Source organism: Bos mutus, chromosome 1, assembly GCF_027580195.1.
Source record: "Bos mutus isolate GX-2022 chromosome 1, NWIPB_WYAK_1.1, whole genome shotgun sequence".
Classification (NCBI taxonomy): domain Eukaryota; kingdom Metazoa; phylum Chordata; class Mammalia; order Artiodactyla; family Bovidae; genus Bos; species Bos mutus.
The window spans coordinates 103139561-103164306 of record NC_091617.1 but is presented as its reverse complement, the minus strand read 5'-3'; positions in this window follow the sequence as shown (position 1 = coordinate 103164306).

Genomic DNA, 24746 nt, shown 5'->3' with positions numbered 1-24746 from the left:
CAAACTGTTATTTATTTAAAAAATGAGAATAAAAATACCTGCTAAGATATATTGGAAAATTAAACAATGTGAAAATATATAGCACATTTTCTGGGATATAGTAGACTTTCAATGAATGGTCATCACCTCCTAATCATTTTTTTAAACTCTATCTCATTTAAAATTGTTTTTTGGTCATTTAGCTTGCTTCTTTGCCACTTCATGGCTATAATAACATTTCTGTACAAAACTATTACCTATTCCAAAGCTATATGATATTCTAAAATATTGATGATAATATATATGATAGTCACAAATAAACAAATCATATATTCATGCAAAATCAGACTTATTGTCCTTAGTATGGATGTTTTAAATGAACTGTGTGCCTGTGTGCCACATTGCTTCATTCATGTCTTTAAATGATGTACAGTACTAAAATTTTAATTTTCTCAAAAATTTTTAAAATTTATTTTTAATTGAGACATACTTGCTTTATAATATTGCACTGATTTTTACCTAACATCAACATGAAACATAATTTTCTCACTGTAAGTGAGAAGTTTTCCAGTTTTTTATTTTTACATTGTATCTAGAGCAACTTCTAATTTCAGTTTTATGATTACTGCACCCTGTGATTATTTATATATTTATCATACAAATAAACCCAAAGTCAATGGATTTTTAAAAATAATGATAAATAAAGTCATAAAGCATAGAAATGTATATGTATGTAATTATTGCTCTTTGAATCATTAACTTAAAACCTTATAAATGCTAAAATTGTAACTGCATTCATATGAATCTATATATTAACCCTCAGGAGTATATACAGGTGCTTAATTTGTATTTGGCAAGATATAAATATCAAATTAGCTGTGAATTAATTGACTAAAATATCTTTTTTTGAGTAGCTTTTTTAATATGACATTCAATAACCATCTATCAGAAGCAGATAATGTTTTGATCTGCTTTTCCCAACCTATTTTAAGTCTTAAATTTTATTTAACATTTATTAAACTCCTAATATGTGTCAGATGCCATATGTTGGTCTCATTCTCTCCTAAGAAATATTTCTCTAATATTAACTCCCACCAGTTATGATCAATTCTGCTGCTACATATTTGTTTATTCCTCAAGCCAGCTTGAAAGAATTCATCCCAGGAATGTTTCATGTAGATAAGTTGATAAAATTCTCTAGCAACTTTGACCTTTAATTCATCTTAGATCCTTATTTATGTCCACTTGATTCTAATTTATCTTAACTTTATTTCATCATCTTTCTATAACTCAATATTAAATTAAATCACCCCACTGGGAAATTATCTATGATTTTATTAGTTTTAATAATTAAAAATTAGTCACTCATGGACATCATCCATGACAATGATTTATCAGTGATTCATTTTTGGTTTTGTTAATGACAACTTATCCATGGATATTCTATGAATAGGGATATAAACTGTATACAATTCAGGAAGATTCTCAGTTTGATTTAATATTTATGCTTCTTTCATTAATACATTTTATATGTTTTAAATAGAATCCATTGATTACATTAAAACTAATATAATTCAAAGTTAAAGTGGTTACCTTTTTCAAGTGTTGGATCTCTAAATAAGATTAAGCAAACATTATTGCTCAGATTAATAAAAAAGCAACTTGGATTACTTACATAAATAACAATATACCTTTATTACATGAATGAAAATAGAATGATCATAACTCATCACTTAAACTTCCTCTTCCCAAGAATCCCACATTCTTGTGTAGTTATACACCACCTTCTTTTTTTTTTCTTTTTAACTTTTATTTTATTTTTAAACTTTACAATATTGTATTAGTTTTGCCAAATATCGAAATGAATCCGCCACAGGTATACCCGTGTTCCTGTGTTCCCCATCCTGAACCCTCCTCCCTCCTCCCTCCCCTACCCTCCCTCTGGGTCGTCCCAGTGCACCAGCCCCAAGCATCCAGTACCATGCATCGAACCTTCTTTATTCATTCAGCTCTTGTTCTCTATCAAAAATTCAATCCATATGAGGCAAAGTTAAACTGTATAAAGTGATTTAAGTTGGATTTCATTGTATATCATGAAATTATAGATTATTCAATAAAATTCATTTCAGTGATGAATTCTTTAAATAAAATATACAGATAACAACCATTAAAAAGCTTCAGTTTGTGATATTCTCATACTTATATTACATTGTATCAATTAATTTAAAAGTTTTTTTCCCAACTGTCAAAGTTTCCAACTATAAATTCACAATCACAAGAGTGCATCTCTGCAACATAATTGTATTCTTTTACCTAGAACTGTATTTTCATTTCTCTAGGACATGTGAAAGCTGATTTTGAGTGTTAAAATTATTCTCTACCTTGCTACTTGAAAGTAAAGACAATTTTAAATTCTTTCCAAACATTCATGGAGCATGGGTCAATTTAATATGGAAAAAACAACAGGAATATTTATTAGGACTAGAGTCAAGATATATTTCTGTTACAAGCATTTACACAGTAGCATTTACATAGTATATCACACATTCAATCATATTTAGAGCAGTGTGACAGGGATTGTTTTAAATAAATCTTTATATCTTTTCTATACTCAGCAGTCTCCCCAACACTATGGTTAAACTACAAATCTATCATTTTGCCTAATTTTCCTTAGTTTGCTACAATTTTATTAAGCCAATTATTTCATCCACTTTCTCTAGAGAGGAAAACTTAGAGATTGCTCTCACACTGACACAAGAAATAGAATCTTTTATAAAGTGAGAGAAAATTCATAAGAAAATGAATATATATCAAGGGTAAATAAATCTGCTTTAGCATTTTCTTATTGTTGCTACTCTCATATTTTGCAAAATGACATAAACATGTAAATATTAGATATTTCTAGTGTCTTATCCATTCCTTTAGTAAAAATACTAAAATATGAAAACACAGGAAAATAATTGCAGTAAGTATGAAAGAGAAAAGATTATTGTTCTTACTACATATCCTTGAAAATATATCACTAATCACTTTCTCCCCAGTAGAAAAACGAGCAAGTATAATAAAAAATTATTGGAGGGAAAAGAAATACAAATAGCAAACACAGAAAAATATGCTCATATTCATTAGGAGATAAGAATAGACATTTCATGAGATTATCATTAATCAAATTGATAAAATTCTTTTTATTGTTCATATTTACAGCCAGCAGGACTGTGCAGAGATGAAAATTTTCACAGAATGGTGGAAAGCCTTCTGGCACTAAATGTAGCTGTGTTACATGATTCAGAATTTCTCTAGAAAATTATTCTAAAGATGCCACAAAATATTAATTAATAGAATGTCCTTCATAGCATTTTTCATAATAGTAAAATATTGAGAGCATCACACATTACTAATACTAGAAGTTTTGCCTAATAAACTATGTGTAATTACATGATGCATATCACATTGCCATTAAAAAGTAAATATTCAAACATCATTTAATGGTATAAATGCTTATATTATAAAAGTTATAAGACAGATTATAGAACTTTAAAGCCAATTCACCCTAAATTCTCTATTGGTTATATGTATTCAATTAAAGTATCAGGAAAAGAATTCACTGAAAGTTTAACCCTGGCTATCTCTTTGATGTATCTGCACGCTTTTGATTTATATGTTTATTTGCCTATATTTTCAACAGTGAGAAAATATCATTTAAAATTTTAAATAAATGAATAGTATTGAAATATTAAGAAAAACATGTTTCAGTTCAGTTCAGTTCAGTTGCTCAGTCGTGACGGACTCTTTGCAACCCCATGAATCACAGCACGCCAGGCCTCCCTGTCCATCATCATCTACCAGAGTTCACTCAAACTCACGTCCATCGAGTCGGTGGTGCCATCCAGCAAACTCATCCTCTGTTGTTCCCATTCCCTCCTGCCTCTGATCCCTCCCAGCATCAGAGTCTTTTCCAGTGATCAACTCTTCGAATGAGGTGGGCAAAGTACTGGAGTTTCAGCTTTAGCATCATTCCTTCCAAAGAAATCCCAGGGCTCATCTCCTTCAGAATGGACTGGTTGGATCTCCTTGCAGTCCAAGGGAGTCTCAGGAGTCTTCTCCAACACCACAGTTCAAAAGTATTAAATCTTAGGTGCTCAGCCTTCTTCACAGTCCAACTCTCATATCCATACATGACCACTGGAAAAACCGTAGCCTTGACTAGACGAACCTTTGTTGGCAAAGTAATGTCTCTGCTTTTGAATACGCTATCTAGGTTGGTCATAACTTTCCTTCCAAGGAGTAAGCGTCTTTTAATTTCATGGCTGCAGTCACCATCTGTAGTGATTTTGGAGCCCAGAAAAATAAAGTCTGACACTGTTTCCACTGTTTCCCCATCTATTTGCCAAGAAGTGATGGGACGGGATGCCATGATCTTCATTTTCTGAATGTTGAGCTTTAAGCCAACTTTTCACTCTCCACTTTCACTTTCATCATTAACAATTCATATTGTTAATAATTACCTAATTTTGGTGGTGTTAAATGGGCTTCTCTTGTGGCTAAGCTGGTAAGGAATCTGCCAGCAATGCAGGAGACCTGGGTTCCGTATCTGGGTTCAGAAGATTGTTGTTAAATGGGAGTCTTTATTTGGCTAGGACCATCCTACAGAAGTAGGGAGATAAGTATATATATATATATATATATATATATATATATGTGTGTGTGTGTATAAGTATATATATGTGTATAAGTATATATATATGTGTGTGTGTGTGTGTTTAGAATTAATTGTCTATATTTTATATATAGGCTGTCTGTTTTAAATATAAAATCTTCATTCTCAATTAACTTAGAAAATCAAAAGATAAGGCACAACTCAGCTTCATGATTTTGAAGGATACCATTGAAAGTGAAAGTCACTCAGTGTCTGACTCTTTGAGACCATACGGACTATACAGTCCATGGAATTTTCCAGGACAGAATTCTGAAGTGGGTAGCCTTTCCCTTCTCCAGGGATTTCCCAACCCAGGGATCAACTCAGGTCTCCAGCATTGCAGGCATATTCTTTACCAGCTGAGCCACAAGGGAAGATTGGGTGGTGACTATTTATTTTTTACAACAGATTCCAGCTGTCTAACTTTATCAGTTAGGTTATCTACTTGACCCATATTGGTATTTGAGTTTGAAGTCGGTATCGACCAAAATATCATGCAGTACTGGTGTGTTATTAGTGAGCCTGAGTTTTACATCATTGAGTTTATGATGTTCTAAGATTTCTAATTCTTAAAATACTATACTTTGTGTGTGTGTGTTTCTCGAGGCAGAAGTGACTTAGTATTTATTCTTATTTGTGTAATTTGTGTTCAAGATACCCAGCTAGACAGTAAAATAAAGCATAATGCAGTGAAAGTTTAATTTAAAAATAAAGGATATGTAAAGGGAAATTCTGTGTTTTATTATGGTATTATGTAAAGTTGGCAGTTACAATTAAACATTGAAAGATTTCTTTGCAGAACATTATAAATACTTCATAGATACTGTTTGTTCTGCCACATTTAATTGTCACAGTTCATGTACTTATGTTTCAAGTAAGAAAATTGGTAATGTCAACTCAAATCTATACTTGATGTATATTTTTACATGTGAAATTGAGTGATTTATAACTTACACTACTTCTTTTATTTGATACAAACAGAAAGCGTGCTTTTTTCAAGAGTTATATAGGGTAAGCTAGGTCACAATACATTCAGGAATTCATGAGTTTTCAACCTGAAGCATGCTGATCTGATTTATCCTAGTCTTTACTTCTCTCTTTCCATATCTCACTGCATGAATTCCTCTCTGATGGACAACATGCATATGCAACCCAGGATGTTGAAGCTTAAGACAAGCTAAAGTCATTCAGCTTCTCTGAATGCCTGCATGTCTATATGTACAGACATTTTGTGCCCAACAGGGGATTATACTGGAAAGGTTGGTTGAGTACACACATTTGTTGGAGTGTCAGACTGTATGTGAGGTCTTCCATATAGGATACTTTATATGAAGGTACTTCCACTGGGTTCAATAAAAGCAATAGAGAGTTAGTAACTGGATTGCATTTTATTGCTCCACATACCACTTCTGCAAAATTGCTTTTGGGAGATTACTTATGGATCTCTACAGGAGAAAATGCTAAGACAGGAGCTCAGGAAGCAAAGCCTTCCTGAAACTATGAAAAGACAATGCCATCAAGGACTCATTACAGTAAACATTATCTTTAAAGAGTAATTATCACATCTTCAAAAATATATTTAATCCTGTGATGTGAAATGTGTACATGAGTAAAATGTGTTCTTTTTAAACAAGAGTTTCTAACAAATTTTGAGCCCTGTAGAGGTGTGAAGGTAAATATTATAGATACGTTCAATTTATTATTGAGTAATTTCTGTACTTGCCCTAGCTTTTTTTCAGTTTTCCCCTATTTTCTATCATTTTATGAGATATGAATATAGGCATAGATATAGATTCCTGTATCCTTATACGCCTCCAAACACTCTTTCAAGAACTATGTGTCATAAAAAAATATACACAGAAAATGAAATTTACCAAGATCCCATGAGGTTGTGTTGTTTAAATTAATAAAGTAATATTTATATTAGTTTTAGATTCACAACAAGATAGCAAAATAGCAGAAAGTACAGAAAGTTCCCATATATACCCTGTCCACATCCACATCCTCACACAAAACACAACTTCCACTACCTGGACATCCAGCACCACAGTGGCACATTTGTTACACTCCATGAACCTATCTTGGCACACATTTACCCAAAGTCCATAGGTTACATTGGAGTTCACTCTTGGTGTTTTACATTCTAAGAGTTTTGACAAATGTGTAATGATGTGTACCCTTTATTGTAGTGATCATAACAGAAGAGTGTTTCAGTAACCTAAAGTCCACTTTGCTCTACCTATTCATCCCTCCCTGCCAACCCCTGGAAAACAGCGACTTTTTTTACTGTCTATAAAGTTTTTGCTTTTTCCAGAATTTCATGTAGTTGGAATTGTATGCACATATTCTTTTCATTTGGTTTCTTTTATTGGTAACATGCATACATGTTTCTTCATGTCTTTTCATGGTTTGATGGCTCTTTTCTTCTTAGCACTGAATAATAGTCCAATGTTTGGTTGTACATTTATCCATTTACCTACTGAAGGACACATTATGGCCTCCGAGTTTGAGCAATTATGAGTAAAATTGCCATAAATATCACTGTGCTGGCTTTTCATGGGCACAAATATTCAGTTTCTTCGAGTAAATACCAAAGAGCATGATTACTGCATCAAATAGTAAGAATGTGTTTATAGTTTTGTAATAAACCTCCAAACATTCCAAAGTGGTGGTAACATTTTGCAGTCCCAGCAGCAGTGAATGAGAGCTCTTGCTGCTCCAACTTCTTCTAAAGGAACCCAACACATACCACCACTACCCACTACCATAAAGTTTCTCCTACCAAATACCTATTACATCTCAGAATGACAGTCTGTTCCTATTTGCTCAAGATAGAGAGCTATGACTCTCCTCTAATTCTATCTTTTCCTTCAACAGTTTCATTTCAATTAATCTTTGAACACTGACAAGTCAAACTCTGAAATATTCGTTGAATCTATAATCTTCTCTCTAACATGACTATTTCTCCCCTGAATCAAGCAGCATTCTCCAATTTATCCCTCTGCCTCCGACCTCATCTCCCCTCCATATATTATCCACACTGCAAAGAAGAATTTTTAAAATGCAAATGATATTTTCATTGCTTTCTGGATAAAATTCAATCATTCTCATGTCCAACTCTTTGCAACCCTATGGACTGCAGCCTGCCAGGCTCCTCTGTCCATGGAATCTCCCAGGCAAGAATACTGAAGTGGGTTTCCATTTCCTTGTCCTGGGGATCTTTCCAACCGAAGGATCAAAGCCGTATCTCTTGTGTTTCCTGCATTGGCAGGAAGATTCTTTACCACTGTGCCACCTGGGAAGTCCAGAAAATCCAATAACCTTGCATAACTAATAGTTCTCTTCTCATAGCCTCCCACATTGTGTCATTTTCAAAATATTGAAATTATCTTCAATATCTTCATGGAATCTCTTTTTCCATGAAGTAATCTGGCATTTGCCAGAAGCAAGCTTAATGAAACTTCACATCATTGAGCTATATTGCAGTCACCTACATTGAAGTTCATACTCCTGGTTTTGAAATTTTCCAAAGCATGCCACAAAGGTAAATTGCTAAATTTGTCAATCCTTTCTTGCTTCCTGTGACTACATTATATGATGCTTTGTGTTAGTTCTACTTGTGTATTCTTTCCCCTCCAAATTCTTGCATGTATAGCTCCTTTCTCTGTCTCTAAGACTTGTACTTTGCCTAGAAATTGTTCCATATTGAACTTCTACTACCATTCATGTATTCATGAAGTTCAAAGACTAATCCACACCCTGCTATCCCCTCAGCTTCCTGCCATCAGATCATGTAGGTTTTATTTTTCCTCTAAGGTTTTGTGAAAGTAAATGAAAAGCATCTCAGTTCTTGTTTCTTAATTGAATGCACAGACATATGCATTCTGAATGGCAGATGGCTATCTTGGTGACCTTGCATGTTTCTGCAAGCTTTGGCTCCAAGACATTGTAACAGACTTTTTTGAACTCCACACATCTATTTTCTTTATAATGTGTTCTAAATCTTCTCCAATCACAGGCTCTCCCTATTCCTTCTTTAAATAGTGAAATGTATACCTTTACTACTCTTTGCTACTACCTTTTCATACCAATTATGCTGGATTTTAAGATAATGTATTTTTCACTTGATTCTCTTGCTCTCTGTCAAAATTAACAACTTGAAATAAACATGCCCATAAACAGTCTGGCAGATTTATAAACCAAAAATCATTTTAAAAAATGTGTTGAATCCTAACCTCTAGACCACCAGGGAACTCCCTAAACTCATTTTTTCTAAGCTAGCTTTTAAAAAGCCCCTCGTGGTTGATCAAGACATCTTTATCATCACATTTGTTAGACCAACACTAGTTGGTCAAACATTTGATCAATTATCTGTCCTTCTTGGAGAAATTCACTTAACATGGGCATGATTGCAACATTAGTAATACTAGCAAAAAGTGTTAACATAATAATAATTGTAAAAGAAAAAAAAATTCTCCAGGAAGATCCAATAATTTTCTTTTTTCACAGTTCTTTGGGGATTGTTACATTTCATGTAAGAAATTTAATATCTAGAACTATCTTTTTATTTCTCTATACATTACTTTAATGATGACATCATACTACAGAAGATGAACTTTCCTAGGCTATATTTTTCTTCTAAGCTTTTTTAATAGTTGGGGAAAATATACCAGTGTTCAGAAAATTTATCACTTAGTGGTCAATCAATCAATATATTTTCTGGCTTGATATAAGAATTAAGATATAGCACAATTTCATCCAAAAGAAGTTTCAAATCACTCACAGTTTTGTGTGGTGCATACAACCTTCACATTTTGACTCAGTTTAACCATTTGAACTTCCTTCTTTTCCATTTCAGGAAGTGGCATTTCTATGAGCCATATCTAATCAGATTTTAGGTTAAAACCATTTAGTTATTGCAGACTTTGCCTTTCCCAGTGAGAATACTTGCCTGTAACCATTGAAAAACTATTCTAGGTCAGCTTTTGAAGTGAGGGTACTCTTGTCCCTTTTTGATTTGCTCTCAAGCTGTAAGGAGTATTTGTTAAGTATAGCCCTTGTTATATCTCACTTGATTCTGTCTTCCTTTTAGATCTGTGCCATTTCTTATGAGTCTGCCTCTCATCTCCCAATCCCCCGCCCAGAGCCTCTTCACATCAACAGCCTAGTTATACTAAGCTTGGTACTCCCAAGTCACAGACAGCTTTTCAAGGAAGCAGATGAAAATATTTAAAAAAAAATTTTTTTTTTCCTTTAATCAACCATAAAACAGTTAATTATATAGAACATATTTTAAAACACTAAGTTGAATCATAGATTCTCAGTAGGGGTAATACTTAATTGGTTCAAAGTAAATATTTGCTGAATGAAAGGAGGAACAGATTAAAGTATTTCTTAATTCAGCATGAAATGTTTAATATCTCAAGGTCATCTATGGTTAGTTAATGATGCTTCACCTGTAGTATGTTTATAATAAAATGTTGGCTGAATTTGCCTGCCTTTTCTTGTTAGAAACTATCAGATCAGATCAGATCAGTCACTCAGTCGTGTCCGACTCTTTGCGACCCCATGAATTGCAGCACGCCAGGCCTCCCTGTCCATCACCAACTCCCGGAGTTCACTCAGACTCACGTCCATAGAGTCAGTGATGCCATCCAGCCATCTCATCCTCTGTCGTCCCCTTCTCCTCCTGCCCCCAATCCATCCCAGCATCAGAGCCTTTTCCAATGAGTCAACTCTTCGCATGAGGGGGCCAAAGTACTAGAGTTTTAGCTTTAGCAGCATTCCTTCCAAAGAGTGAAGTAAGTCATAAAGAGAAAGATAAACATTGTATTCTAATGCATATATACAGAATCTAGAAAAATGACACTCAAGAATTTATTTACAGGGCAACAGTGGAGAAACAGACATAGCGAATAGACTTATGGACATGGGGAGAGGAGAGGAGAGGGTGAGATGTATGAGAAGAGTAACATGGAAACTTTCATTACCTTATGTAAAATAGATAGCCAACAGGAATTTGCTGTATGGCTCAGGAAAATAAAACAGGGGCTCTGTATCAACCTAGAGGGGTGGAATGGGGAAGAAGATGGGAAGGAGGCTCAAAAGGTAGGGGATATGTGTATACCTACAGCTGATTCATGTTGAGGTTTGACAGAAAACAGCAAAATTCTGTAAAGCAGTTATCCTTCTATAAAAAATAAATTCATTAAAAAAATCAAAAAAAAAAAAAAATAAAGAAATCCCAGGGCTGATCTCCTTCAGAATGGACTGGTTGGATCTCCTTGCACTCCAAGGGACTCTCAAGAGTCTTCTCCAACACCACAGTTCAAAAGCATCAATTCTTTGGCACTCAGCCTTCTTCACAGTCCAACTCTCACATCCATACATGACCACAGGAAAAACCATAGCCTTGACTAGATGAACCTTTGTTGGCAAAATAATGTCTCTGCTTTTGAATATGCTATCTAGGTTGGTCATAACTTTCCTTCCAAGGAGTAAGCGTCTTTTAATTTCATGGCTGCAGTCACCATTGTAGTGATTTTGGAGCCCAGAAAAATAAAGTCTGACACTGTTTCCACTGTTTCCCCATCTATCCCCCATGAAGTGATGGGACCGGATGCCATGATCTTCATTTTCTGAATGTTGAGCTTTAAACCAACTTTTTCACTCTCCACTTTCACTTTTGTCAAGAGGCTTTTGAGTTCCTCTTCACTTTCTGCCATAAGGGTGGTGTCATCTTCATATCTGAGGTTATTGATATTTCTCCCGGCAATCTTGATTCCAGTTTGTGTTTCTTCCAGTCCAGCATTTCTCATGATGTACTCTGGAAAGGTACATTTATAAATTGTCTAGGATTGAAATTCATTTATGCCCAAAGGCTACCAAGAAATAGACATGGATGACATGTTTTGAAAGATTTTCAATTCGTGATCCTTATAGATATTTCATTCAATTAGTATAGAGAGATGTCTATGCCAGAGCTCATTGTCTAAGTTTTTCTTAGTCTACTAAAGAACATATTTGTTTATTATTACTAAATTTTAATTACTCTTTATATTAAAATTGTTTTACCCATTATTTTACTTTTACTAGTATAAGCAGTTGGTATGTATATATGTAATATAGCTCAGTTGTGTCTGTTTCTTTGCAACCCCATGGACTGCAGCCCGCCAGGCTCCTCTCTCCATGGAATTCTCCAAGCTAGAATAATTGGAGTGGGTTGCCTTCCCTTCTCCAAGTTGCTATAAGCAGCAGTAATTCAATAAAATCACTTAAAATAAGAATTTTAAAATAACAATACTTTGAATGTATATTTTTATTTAGACAGATGAACCTTACTACCTACCCAGAAAACATCCATTCTCTTCTTTTTTCTTAGAAAGCTTACCACTTGAGATAGGCATTCTAGCCAATAAATGTGAGAGTTCCTTTGACTGATTTGTGGTAAACACTTTTGAAGGAATTGAAACATGCAGTTTGTCTTTTGCTCTTCCTGTCTAAACTATGACCTTACAAGTACATTTTAAAAATTATTAGCTTTATAAAAACATTATTTGACCAGAAGGGTATACTGCGGTCTTTTGGACTCTGTGGGAGAGGGAGAGGGTGGGATGATTTGGGAGAATGGCATTGAAATATGTATAATATCATATATGAAATGAGTCGCCAGTCCAGGTTTGATGCACGATACTGGATGCTTGGGGCTGCTGCACTGGGACGACCCAGAGGGATGGTATGGGGAGGGAGGAGGGAGGAGGGTTCAGGATGGGGAACACATGTATGCCTGTGGCAGATTCATTTTGATATATGGAAAAACCAATGCAATATTGTAAAGTTAAATAAAATAAAATTAAAAAATTTTAAAAAGGTAAAAAAATAAATAAATAAATAAAAGTGACCTTTTCCAGTCAAAAAAAAAAAAAAAAGCAACTACATATTTTAAATGTTAATACTGTCTTTGAAAAAGTAAAATGAAAACCCCCAGGCTATTTCAGATACTCAGTCCACATATACTGTGTTATCAAAAGGGACTGTTGTTACATTCTTCCTCTAGCAATTGTGTCAAGTTTTCTTGAAGAATGATGCTTTCTCACCAGAGCAATAGATCCACTAACAAAATCTTTAGTAAGACAGATGTTTACTCAGGTATCATGAAGACACAAGATTGGGATCATAATATCCACCACAAAGTAAGACCTTAAATGTGTTTCTCTAAATGGACATTTGACATATATTTTTTCCTTTAGTTATAATTACCACCCCACAAAAAAGTCACTGCTGTATTTTCCTTTGTGTTATAAAGAATAAAAGTTTCTCTCCTTACCTATTATTCCATCCCACCCCACAGTATCTGGAGAGGCAGGATGGGGAACACATGTATACCTGTGGCGGATTCATTTTGATATTTGGCAAAACTAATACAATTATGTAAGGTTTAAAAATAAAATAAAATTAAAAAAACAAACAAACAAAAAAAGAATGCACCCTCTTTATAGGATGAGAAGGAAGAATTAGGACGGTTACAATTTTTTCTTCCAACTATAATCTTTATTATGGTTATGGAAACTTGTTTCTCATCTGGACTACCCAGTAGTCAAACTCTTGCCTCTGTCTACTCCTCAACATACTTATTCTAACATACTATGTGTAGCTTATTAGTCATTCTTGATTATTATCATGCTTTCCATACTGTGCATATAAACTTGGAAACAGAGATTTCTAGAATAATGTATTTTCATTGGCTTTTAATCTTCTGTTCTCTTCACGTGGTGATAATGAGAATGACAATTGACATGATTTCTGATCCCAGTCAAGTTACTTTAAGCAAGTTTTTTCTACATCTCAAATGGCTGTCAAGATTCAGAATTCCTTTCAGGAATGAAGCACTTACCATCACCTGACATACAACTTCAGCTCAGTTCAGTCGCTCTGTTGTATCCAACTCTTTGAGATCCCATTGACTGTACCACACCAGGATTCCCTGTCCATCACCAACTCCCTGAGCTTGCCGGAAGGACATACAACTTATCTGTTTCTATTATCTGTTTTCCCGCCATGAAATATAAGTCTTGTGAAAGCAGTTTTATTCCATGCCATGTTCCCAGCCACAAAAACACTGACTGGCACATAGTAAAAGATTAAGAGACGTTTTCTAAATGACTGTTGAATTATTTTCTTGTTCCACGCATATTGTCTGTAGTCTATCTTTGTACATCACACCAGCTTAGGCATATTATGATCATTTCACCTCTCATATTGAATGTTGTAATGTTAATCTGTTTATTAGTATGGCTTCCCTTCTAGACTGTGATCCTCTTGAGGATAAACACTGCACTTTATTTTTCTTTTTGGGGGGGCTTCCCTGGTGGCTCACCTGCAAAGCAGGAGACCTGGGTTCTATCCCTGGGTTAAGAAGATCTCCTGGAAAAGGGAATGAGCCCTTCAAGTTTTCTTGCTTGCAGAATCCCATGGATAGAGGAGCCTGGCGGGCTAGAGTCCATGGGGTTGCAAAGAATCAGACATGATTGAGTGACTAACACTTAGCTTTCACTTTCTTAATTTTTCTTTTATCCCCAGAATGGGGGTATCTAGTGCACAGGGAGTTCTGAGTAAATATTTCTTGAACAGAAATATAGATAAATATTTTTCATTTTCAGAGTGTTCAACTTTAATGAATTATCACAATGAAAGTTAATGTAGAAATATAAATTATACCCCATTCAATGTTTAGATTTTGGAAACTCTAAAAATAATGCTTGTGCCTTAATAATTTTATGTCAATATCTACTTTGTAAATGGTAGATTAAGGATCACAGCAGTCATCTACCACAAACAAAACCTCTTTTAATTTTATGCTTATTTTGAGGAAAGAATAGAAAAAAAATAGAAAGAATAGAATAGAAAAAATATGGTGATATTATTTAGAATTTAAATAAACATAATATGCATATATTTTTATGGACTGTTTCTTACAGAAACATATTGCTTCTCTATGGGAGTGTAGCTTAAGCCAGTGAATTTCAAATTTAGATGTAGTTGTCTTTTATAAGAAAAAAGTTCCTATACCTTTACATTAAGTGGCATGTAAAAATAATATAAGGACTCTTTCAATCATTATCAGACAGGATTAATATATACATATATTTTCACCAAATCTGAGTGGTTAGAGGCAAGTTCTTTATTTAGTTTCCCGGATCACAAATTTATGTATTCTTAGCCTGCCTTATCATCAAAGTGAAGGGATTTTAACATGGTGCTTGAATATTTTTAGCCCCAAGTGGTATGCTTTACAGTGCCTTTTTAACAAGTATATTCATTTCAAAGTACTACTTATACTTTGTATTTAATATTTTCTTTAATGAAAGAGAAGACATATTATTTTGGTTTTATATTTTTCTAAATAAAAGCAGAGATTTCTATTCAGAAAATCTATTAAATATACTTTTGATTTTTTTAGCAATGAGAGCTTTTAAAATTTACTCTATTAGCACTTTCAAATGTACAATACAGTATTGTTAACTATAGTCACCATGCTCTCGTTGCATCTCAGATGTTACTCATCCTATAACTAAAAGTTTGTTCCTTTTGGTCAAAAAAAAAATCCACAAAACTGTAACTATATGAGGGAATGGATGTGTTAACTAACCTACTTGTAGTAATTATTTTACACATGAAATAATCATTTTACATATATATATATAGACATATATATATAGACACATATATATATAGACACACACACACACACACATATATATATATATATATATATATATATATATATATATAGACACACACACAAGTATATAGAATCATGCATATTCATTGGAAGGACTGATGCTGAAGCTGAAGGTCCAATACTTTGGCCACCTGATGTGAAGAAAAGACATTGATGCTGGGAAATATTGAAGTCAGGAGAAGGGGACTACAGAGGATGAGATGGTTGAATGGCATCACTGACTCAGTGGACATGAGTTTGAGAAAGCTCTGGCAGATGGTGAAGGACAGGGAAGCCTGATGTGCTGCATTCCCCGGGGTCACAAAGAGTCGAACATGACCAAGATTTTGAACAACAACAATAAAATCACTACCTTGTACACCTTAAACTTACCAGTGTTATATGTTAATTATATTTTAATACATTAGGAAGAAAAAGAAATGTATTCATACACACATATTTGGAAATTTAAATAAAAAGCTCTGTATTTACTTATTTTAAATGTGACATTGATCTCCTTGCTCTTCCTCAAGAATTAGCAACACTTTCCTTCCTTTTGTCTTTTACTCCTTCTCTTTTCTTTGCCTGTAATAATCTTCCTTCAGATGTCTGCATAACTTGCTTTCATTCTTTCTTTAGGTCTGTACTCCATTAGTGGGACTTCCCTACTGACCACCTATGAAACCCTCATCTTTTGTCTCGATATTTATATATCAATGATATAATCTCCATCTCTTTGGTTATTAGTTGTTTTCTCTCTCCCTTAGAATGTTAAGTTCTATAAGCTTGTCTCCTTTACTAGGCCTCCCCACTGGCCAGAGGAACATCATAATTACTATTGAGTAAATAAATGAAATCTTCTCTCTTTTCCTTACTATTTAGGTTAACCTGATAAATCTTCAGAGAGAACACTATGAAATAAATAAACAAAAGAGAAAAAAATGAAACAAGAGAAATAATACTTAGATAGATGCTTTTTTTCCCTCTCATTATGGGTTCTAACATAGAAGAGAGAAGTGGTACTAGATATTTAAAAATGACATTTTGATAATTAAAAACATGGACTCAGTAAACACAGCTGACTACACATCATTGTACTCCTCATTGGAGGATGGGAGGAAAGATGGGCAGGTTTTAAAAATGTCCATAGAGTTTATTTACTGATCTGTGCAATGAGAATTTCTTATCAGATTTAGCAGAATACTGGTGGATGTTCAGTACCTACTATTCGAGAAGGTCATTGAGAGGGTTTGAGTGACCTCAATTCACCCTGAGGCCTGCAACCTGGCAATCAGAGGCTCCTCACTCCCGTGTATATGACTGGAATGTATATTCTGTATATTCCTTTCCTTTCCTCATGCCAGAAGTTGCCTCAAGGACATAGCCTTGACATAGTAATGTGATGTTGAGATCACCCGGACAGTATAAGTGACTGAAACTGGTTAAGGTCTCTGTCTAAGATTTTAAGATTTGGCAGGCTGGTGTAAAGATCTATTCATCTTGCAGCCTCCTAAGACAAGTCTCATAAATAAGTTCCCTTGTTATTAACTGTCTACCTACCAACCTGGTCTGCCTCTTTCTTCAGTCTCTCCTTGCCCTGTATGTATGGGGGATGGTTTATGAGCCAACAGTTGGTGAGCCAGTCAGGAAGACAAAGGAATAGGCCAAGGGGAGGAAACATGCTTGGAGAAAGATGTGTCCATAGATCTCTGTAGAGGGAGGGGTGGCCTATATGTCAGATGCTTGAAGACTGCCTTGTGAGTATAGGGGGGCCCCCACCCAAATGCTGGTTGCTTGATGCAACTTATTTGAAGAACTGTACATAGCTCATTGTGGGAAAGAATAGAGATGAATGGTTGCTATAGTGAGCTGGCCTCTACAGTGGGCAGCTCAGCTGGATATCATGCCCAACTAGAGCTCAAATTCAAGACAGAAAGCTGGAAAAACAGCTCAAAGTATCAAAGGACATGCTCTTGTATTCCACTCTGCTAGCTTTGGGGCAAGTAGAAAAAATGAGAGAGCAGAGTAATAAGCTGGAGACCTTAGAGTGCCGTTTGTAAAGCAAAGAGAGCACAAGCTACCTTGAATAAGTTTTCCAGTGCTTGTGATAAAGCCAGTTGAGACTGATTAAGATGATTAGAGATGGCATCCCTGGGATGTGATGAAAATGAAGAGGAGGATGTTGTAGTGATTGGCTAGGAAATGGACAGAGTGGCCATACCTTTCAACCCCTAATACAAAGAGAAAATTTAAATAGCAATCACCTTAGACCTCTAAGCATATAGAAATATATCCCAGAAACTCCTAGGAGAAAACTTGCATTATTACTCTGTCTCTTGAAGTTATAAATATTTTCATATATTTGAAATGGAAACACTCCAGGAAATAACCAAAACACTGTACATGGAGACTGAAAAAAGCAAAGCAAAACAAAACCAGGAAAAAAGACACCTTTAAAAATACAGACTGACATAAAAACTCTCCTGCCCTAAACCATAGACTCTGTAAGATTACTGATCACGGGCAAATACAAATTTTAAAAGTCCTCTCCATAAATATTAGTAAAAAGATTTAGCTGTGTGAATGGGTATCCTAACTTGTTCCATCTGCCAGAAACAATTTAGTTTCAACTGTTCTTTATAAACTAATGGAGTTTTCTATTGGTATGCCTGATTCATGGCTAAATTTTTAGAATAAAAGCTATGGGGTATCTGCTTGTTTCTGTAAATTTATATATATCTATGTACATATGTTCTGTATATGTGTTATTTTTATATCCATGGAGGATATTGTCAAACAAATTTATAAAGGCACTCTATTTAATTGAACTGAAGAAAGATAATATTAAATATCAAAATGTACTTAAATAAAACCAAAATTTAGTTTCTTTTATATGCTAAAAAGATAAAGTTTTATTGGACTGTTCTTGATGGAAGTATGAAAGGATTTTCTTTACCTTTTAAATAATCTGCCTAGAAGGAGTCTGTTTTATCAAAATAATTTTCTATGCTAAGTGTTATCTTTATCAAATCTTTGATTACTTAAGAAAATTGAGTCTTCTTTATTAAAAGAGCTAAGTTTTTATGAGTATGTAGCTTTCTGTATTTGCCTTTGAAGTCTTTGATTGTCACTTGGTTAAATGCATAACTAAGTTTCTTGAACAGTAGCTTTTTTCAACTGTTTTAAACCTTTTTGATATTTTTGACAAGAATTCTAAAAATCAAATCCTAAATACAATCTTTTTGACCTTGAAAGTTACTTGAGACTTTCCAGAGGGACTCTGGAAAAATCTCAAAAAATGTAGTCTTTCTCCTCAAGAAAGGAAGGTGTTTGAACTAATTCGGCTTATTTTGACATGTTAAATTTTATGGGCGGCATTGTGATCCTAAATTTTCATTAGAATATATTTATATGAAATTCCTATATTTTTAAAATGTCCTGATACACTGTCTACAATCATAACTTCAGTTTTAAATTATGGAGCATATACTGGCATTTGTTTCTTATCAATATGCATTGAGATCATTTAGTGATTATATCATATCCAAAGCAGTAAGCATTTCAAAACCATATTCTTACAATTATTGAATAAATACTGGATTGTCAACATCAGAGAAGAGAGTTTATCAAAAACTCTTTGTTAAAAATTTTCACTCCCAGAGGGTTGTGGGGCAGAATATGTGAAATCACATTATTCTAAGTTGAACACTAAAATAATCAATTACAGAGCAATCTAAAAGAAGTTGCATTTTCAAAATGTTTTAGTTTGTATGAATGTGATGGCTTATTTAAAACAAGCAACTGAACACTTTAGAAACAACTAAAATTTACAGTGGAAAAATCAGTTTTGTTCCATGTAAACTTGGAATATGCTTTTCTAATTAGGATTTGTCAAACAGAAACAAAGTACTGTAACATGAAAATAATAATGCAAAGAGAAATTTAGAGATAAATTGTGGATCAAATAATTTAAAGAAATAAGATACTTCATAAAAACAACTTTTTATACTGTTGCCATGTTTCTTTGAAAAAGCATCTTACATAAAATATGGCTTCAGTTCAGTTCAGTTCAGTCACTCAGTCATGTCCAACTCTTCGCGACCCCAAGACTCGCAGCTCGCCAGACCTCCCTGTTCATCACCAACTCCTGGAGTTCACCCAAACTCATGTGCATTGAGCCGGTGATGCCATCCAGCCATCTCATCCTCTGTCGCCCCCTTCTCTTCCTGCCCCCAATCCCTCCCAGCATCAGAGTCTTTTCCAATGAGTCAACTCTTCGTATGAGGTGACCAAAGTATGGCTTAGGAGGCTAGAAGTCTAAGTTGTTGCCAGTTCTAGTTAGGCCTTTTCCCTTGGCTTGAAGATGACTGCATTCTTGCTGTGCCTTCTCATGGTCTTTCCTTTTTGGGCATGCATGTCACTGTCCTAATCTCAGCTTCTTATATGGAATTAAGGCCCACCATGAAAATCTCATTTTCATTTTATCACTTCTTTAATGTTCTCATCTCCAAATACAGTTACATGCTGAGGTACCAGGAGTTGGTAACTCAACATACAAATTTTGGTTGGTAACACAATTCAGCCTATAACATGAACTTTAAATGTAGCTATTAGAAAAAAAAAAAAAGGCCTCAGAATTAATTCATAAGTATTTTTAGCTGAGAACATAGGTAATCCAATACTTTTTCACACTTTCTTTCTTGGTAATATAATTTCTGATTTTAACTTGGTATATGACCTTCAGAATAAAGACTAGATTTTTTATCCAAAAATCTTTGTTTGACCACCTCAGATACACATTTATGACTTTATTTTTAGCATTGAGGTTCAAATTTTTGTGCAAAAACTTGGAAGTGTCTTTCATTTTTTCTATTGTCTTCCTTATTATCTGTAGCAGATATTATTATCTGTAGCACTGATTACATAGCTAGAGTGTTAGCATTTGTTTTGGATGATGGAGTGATTTGGAGAAGAGAGTCTATGGATATTGAAGATACAACATAATACTTCAGGTTCACCTTGCCCTAAAAAAGATCGCCTCTAGTAATTTTTTTAAAAAACTATTTTTCCAGCTTTATTGAGATATAATTATCACATATCATTGTATAAGTTTAAGATTTAAAATGTGATGATTTAATGTATACTATTGTGAAATGACTACATTTCACAATAAGGTTAGTTATCATACCTATCAGCTGATATATCTACACTTTTTTGTGTATGTTAAGAACTTTTAAGATCTACTCTCTTAGCAATTGTAACTATAGTGATTATATGGTAGATTATAATCCCAGAACTCATTCATTTTATAGTTGGAATTTTGTATTCCTTTGACCACCTTCATTCATTTTTTCCCCACCCTAGCCTCCACTCTTGGCAATTACCAATCTACTCTCTGTTTCTATAATACCAACTTTTTAATATTCCATATATAAACGAAATCATACACTATTTATCTTTCTCTGACTTACTTCACTTAGCATAATGTCCTCAGGGAAATGCCACGTGGACGTGTTGTCACAGATGCAGGATGCTTTTCTTTACAGCTGAATAATATTTCATTTCTCACACCTTTTGTTTTTTGCAGGTTATCATTTGAAAGTGCCTTTACCCACTCTTTCTAAGGCTCACAAGAGAAACTTTCCCCTGACTATTTAAGATCAGAGAATCCATACACTGAGATAAAAGAAGTAGTTAGTAAAGAAAGTCCCAGGCCTCTTTCTTCTAAGACTTGTTACAAAAAGAAATTTAAAAATCGAGCTACAAAGAGCCTACTTGATTCTTCTCTTAAGTGGTCTCTTAAGTGGTAAAGTGAAATGTTCCCTTGGTATCTCTAATTTTCTTGAAGACACTCTAGTCTTCCCCATTCTGTTGTTTCCCTCTGTTTCTTTGCATTGATCACTGAGGAAGGCTTTCTTATCTCTTCTTGCTATTCTTTGGAACTCTGTATTCAGATGCTTATATCTTTCCTTTTCTTTGCTTTTCACTTCTCTTCTTTTCACAGCTATTTGTAAGGCCTCCCCAGACAGCCATTTTGCTTTTTTGCATTTCTTTTCCACGGGGATGGTCTTGATCCCTGTCTCGTGTACAATGTCACCAACCTCTGTCCATAGTTCATCAGGCTCTCTATCTATCAGATCTAGTCCCTTAAATCTATTTCTCTCTTCCACTGTATAATCATAAAGGATTTGACTTAGGTCATACCTGAATGCTCTAGTGGTTTTCCCTACTTTCTTCAATTTAAGTATGAATTTGGCAATAAGGAGCTCATGATCTGAGCCTTGAAAGAAAATTTATGACCAACCTAGATAGCATGTTGAAAAGCAGAGACATTACTTTGCTAACAAAGGTCCGTCTAGTCAAGGCTATGGATTTTCCAGTAGTCAGGTATGGATGTGAGAGTTGGACTGTGAACAAAGCTGAACACCGAAGAATTGATGCTTCTGAACTGTGGTGTTGAAGAAGACTTGAGAGTCCCTTGGACTGCAAGGAGATCCAACCAGTCCATTCTAAAGGAGATCAGCCCTGGGATGTCTTTGGAAGGAATGATGCTAAAGCTGAAACTCCAGTACTTTGGCTACCTCATGCGAAGAGTTGACTCATTGGAAAAGACTCTGATGCTGGGATGGATTGGGGGCAGGAGGAGAAGGGGACGACAGAGGATGAGGTGGCTGGATAGCATCGTTGACTCGATGGACGTGAGTCTGGGTGAACTCCGGGAGTTGGTGATGGACAGGGAGGCCTGGCGTGCTGCGATTCATGGGGTCGCAAAGAGTCAGACACAACTGAACGACTAAAGTGGTAAAGTGAAAGTGAAATTGAAGTCGCTCAGTCGTGTCCGAGGCTTTGCAACCCCGTGGACCGTAGCCTACCAGGCTCCTCCATCCATGGGATTCTCCAAGCAAGAATACTGGGGTGGGTTGCCATTTCATTCTCCAGGGGATCTTCCCGACCCAAGAATTGAACCCACAGATCGAATTGGGTTTCCCGCGTTGGAGGCAGACACCAGGGAAGCCAGTTCCTAAGTGGAAGACCTCCTCTACCAGCAAGATATTAGAAAATAGGTGTTTTGTCTCCACTGGCCAGGTATGGGAAAGGAGAATAAATTTTAATTTATGAACCTAAAAAGATTGATGATAATAATGAGAATCGGTAAGGTTGTGGAGAAATCAGAATCCTTATACACTATCGGTGGGAATGTAAATGGTGCAGCTGCTGTGGAAAGCAGTATGGAGATTGCACAAAATACTAAAACTAGAACTATCATATGATCAAGCAATCCCACACCTGAGAGCCACTGGCTGGCATCTGTGATTGAGTGCTGCTGCAAGCAAGAATGCGGGTTCTCCAAGGTAAGAACACTGGTTACTGTAAGCCTCAGCCCTTCTCCATCTCTATTTGATCCCAGTGGTTTAGCCCATAGTTTCCACCAGTGATTTCTATGAGGAGGGCCCAGTGGGCCTCCTAGGAAGCATCCCACAATGTTGAAGGGCATGGATGTCTACCTTGGGCTTTCTTTTCCCACTAGAGAGGCCAGAGTCCCATGGGGGTCTATTGCAGTGCTATGATGACCTGGGAGAGGGGTATAATGGTCCAAGCGTAGTGGCTTAGCTCCTCTTACCTGTCATATCTCTTTCAGATTCCACTTCTCAGTCTTTATGGTTGGAGGTGGGGGTGCATCAGCCTCAGACTGGGGTTGTGGGATTTTCAAAATGGTTTCTTCTCTCTGGGTATTTGCTAGTTGGTCTACTTGTAGGAGGACAGAAGTGGGAGCTATGTTGTCATCTTAATATCAACTCACCCATTTCCAGTTTTTCTGAGAATAACAGAAAATAAAGGAAGTCTTATTTAGTAAACCAAATAAACAATTACAAAGAATTTTACTGTTATTTCTAAATATTTTTCTAACTAATGCTTAATCAACTCAATAAATCAAAGTAAAATGATTGTGAATTTAAAGGTATTAAGTAATATGAGTGAATATGGAAGGCAGAATAATTATAATACATAAAGTCAGAGTACTTAAAGCTGGTTCTAGAAAATTACAATAGAAAACAAATTTCTGGCAAAATGTTTTGAGAAAAAAGAAAAAAGTATATAGATAAATGATATTAGAAATGAAACAGGAAATACTGAGAAAACATTAAGCATTGTAAAATGCAAATTACAGGTCAATTATGAAAAATAAAATCAGTCGTCACTGGGCATTACTAAAAGGTCAGGTTCTCTTAGCCTCCACTGACATCACCTATTGGGGAAGAGTGAAGGTGAAATTCAGACTCCCCACTCAGCCTTTGCTGCTTTTTATCCCTCAGTGGGAGAGAACTACTGTGTACAATATCCTCAAGTGTCTTTATCAAGATGATCCCTTGTCAGATACTTAATGCCTAGGGTATACTTATGTCCCCTCTTTGCAAGTGTTCAGTGAGGAGTTAAGAATCTGGCAACAAGGTCATTTACCAATCTGGTTTTGGCTTACAAATTAAATACATTTACTTATGTCTTAAGGTTAGTTATAAAAAAGTAAAAAGAAAGTCAGTGTCACATCTGTTTCAGAATCCACTTCTGAATGCTGTTCAGTTATGTTAACTTATTTGGGAGTTTCCATTGGATTCATCCTTTCATATCTGCAAGATTGAATTAGAGTCCAATCTATTTCACAGGAGAGACTCTGGGTAAATCCTCCAAAAGATATTGTTCAGTGTCCAGGTTTTCTGAATTTTTGTGTTCTATGTAATTTATTGTTTTATAAATCACTCACAGAATCTCCCCACTCTGTCTTTATATATATATTTTTTCATTTGAGATTGCTTTCAGGATAGAAACCAATTTTTACAAATCTTGAAGTGCAGAATTATATACTCTCAGAATTTTGAAAATTCTTAGATAACAGTTATCAGCAAAGAATGATACCAGGATCTGAAATTAACCATGAGGATTGTGTCTGTTTCAAAGGGAGATTAATTTTAGGAAGCAATTAAGCTGAGGGTGTTTCTGGCTTGAAAAATGAAATAAAGTGGGTGATAAAAAAGGTTAGAGAGCGATGATAATGAAAGTACATAGCACAGGGGAAGATGGCTACTAAAATAAAGACCACTGTGTTCACATTGGGATTTGGGTGATGTAGGAGAATAGAAAGCTTTGTAGGTTCATAATTTTTCCTGGCCAAGAAAATTTTTTATCAAAACACTTATGCAGTTTAAATTTCATTAGAAACTTTTACATACTAATAATGCAAAATATAGACAATTGGATGTTTGTAATTTTACAATATTCCCTTTCTATCTTTAGGTACTTATCAATTGACTATTTTGTCCATATTGAAAGTTTCCCAAACAGCTTTTGAATTCT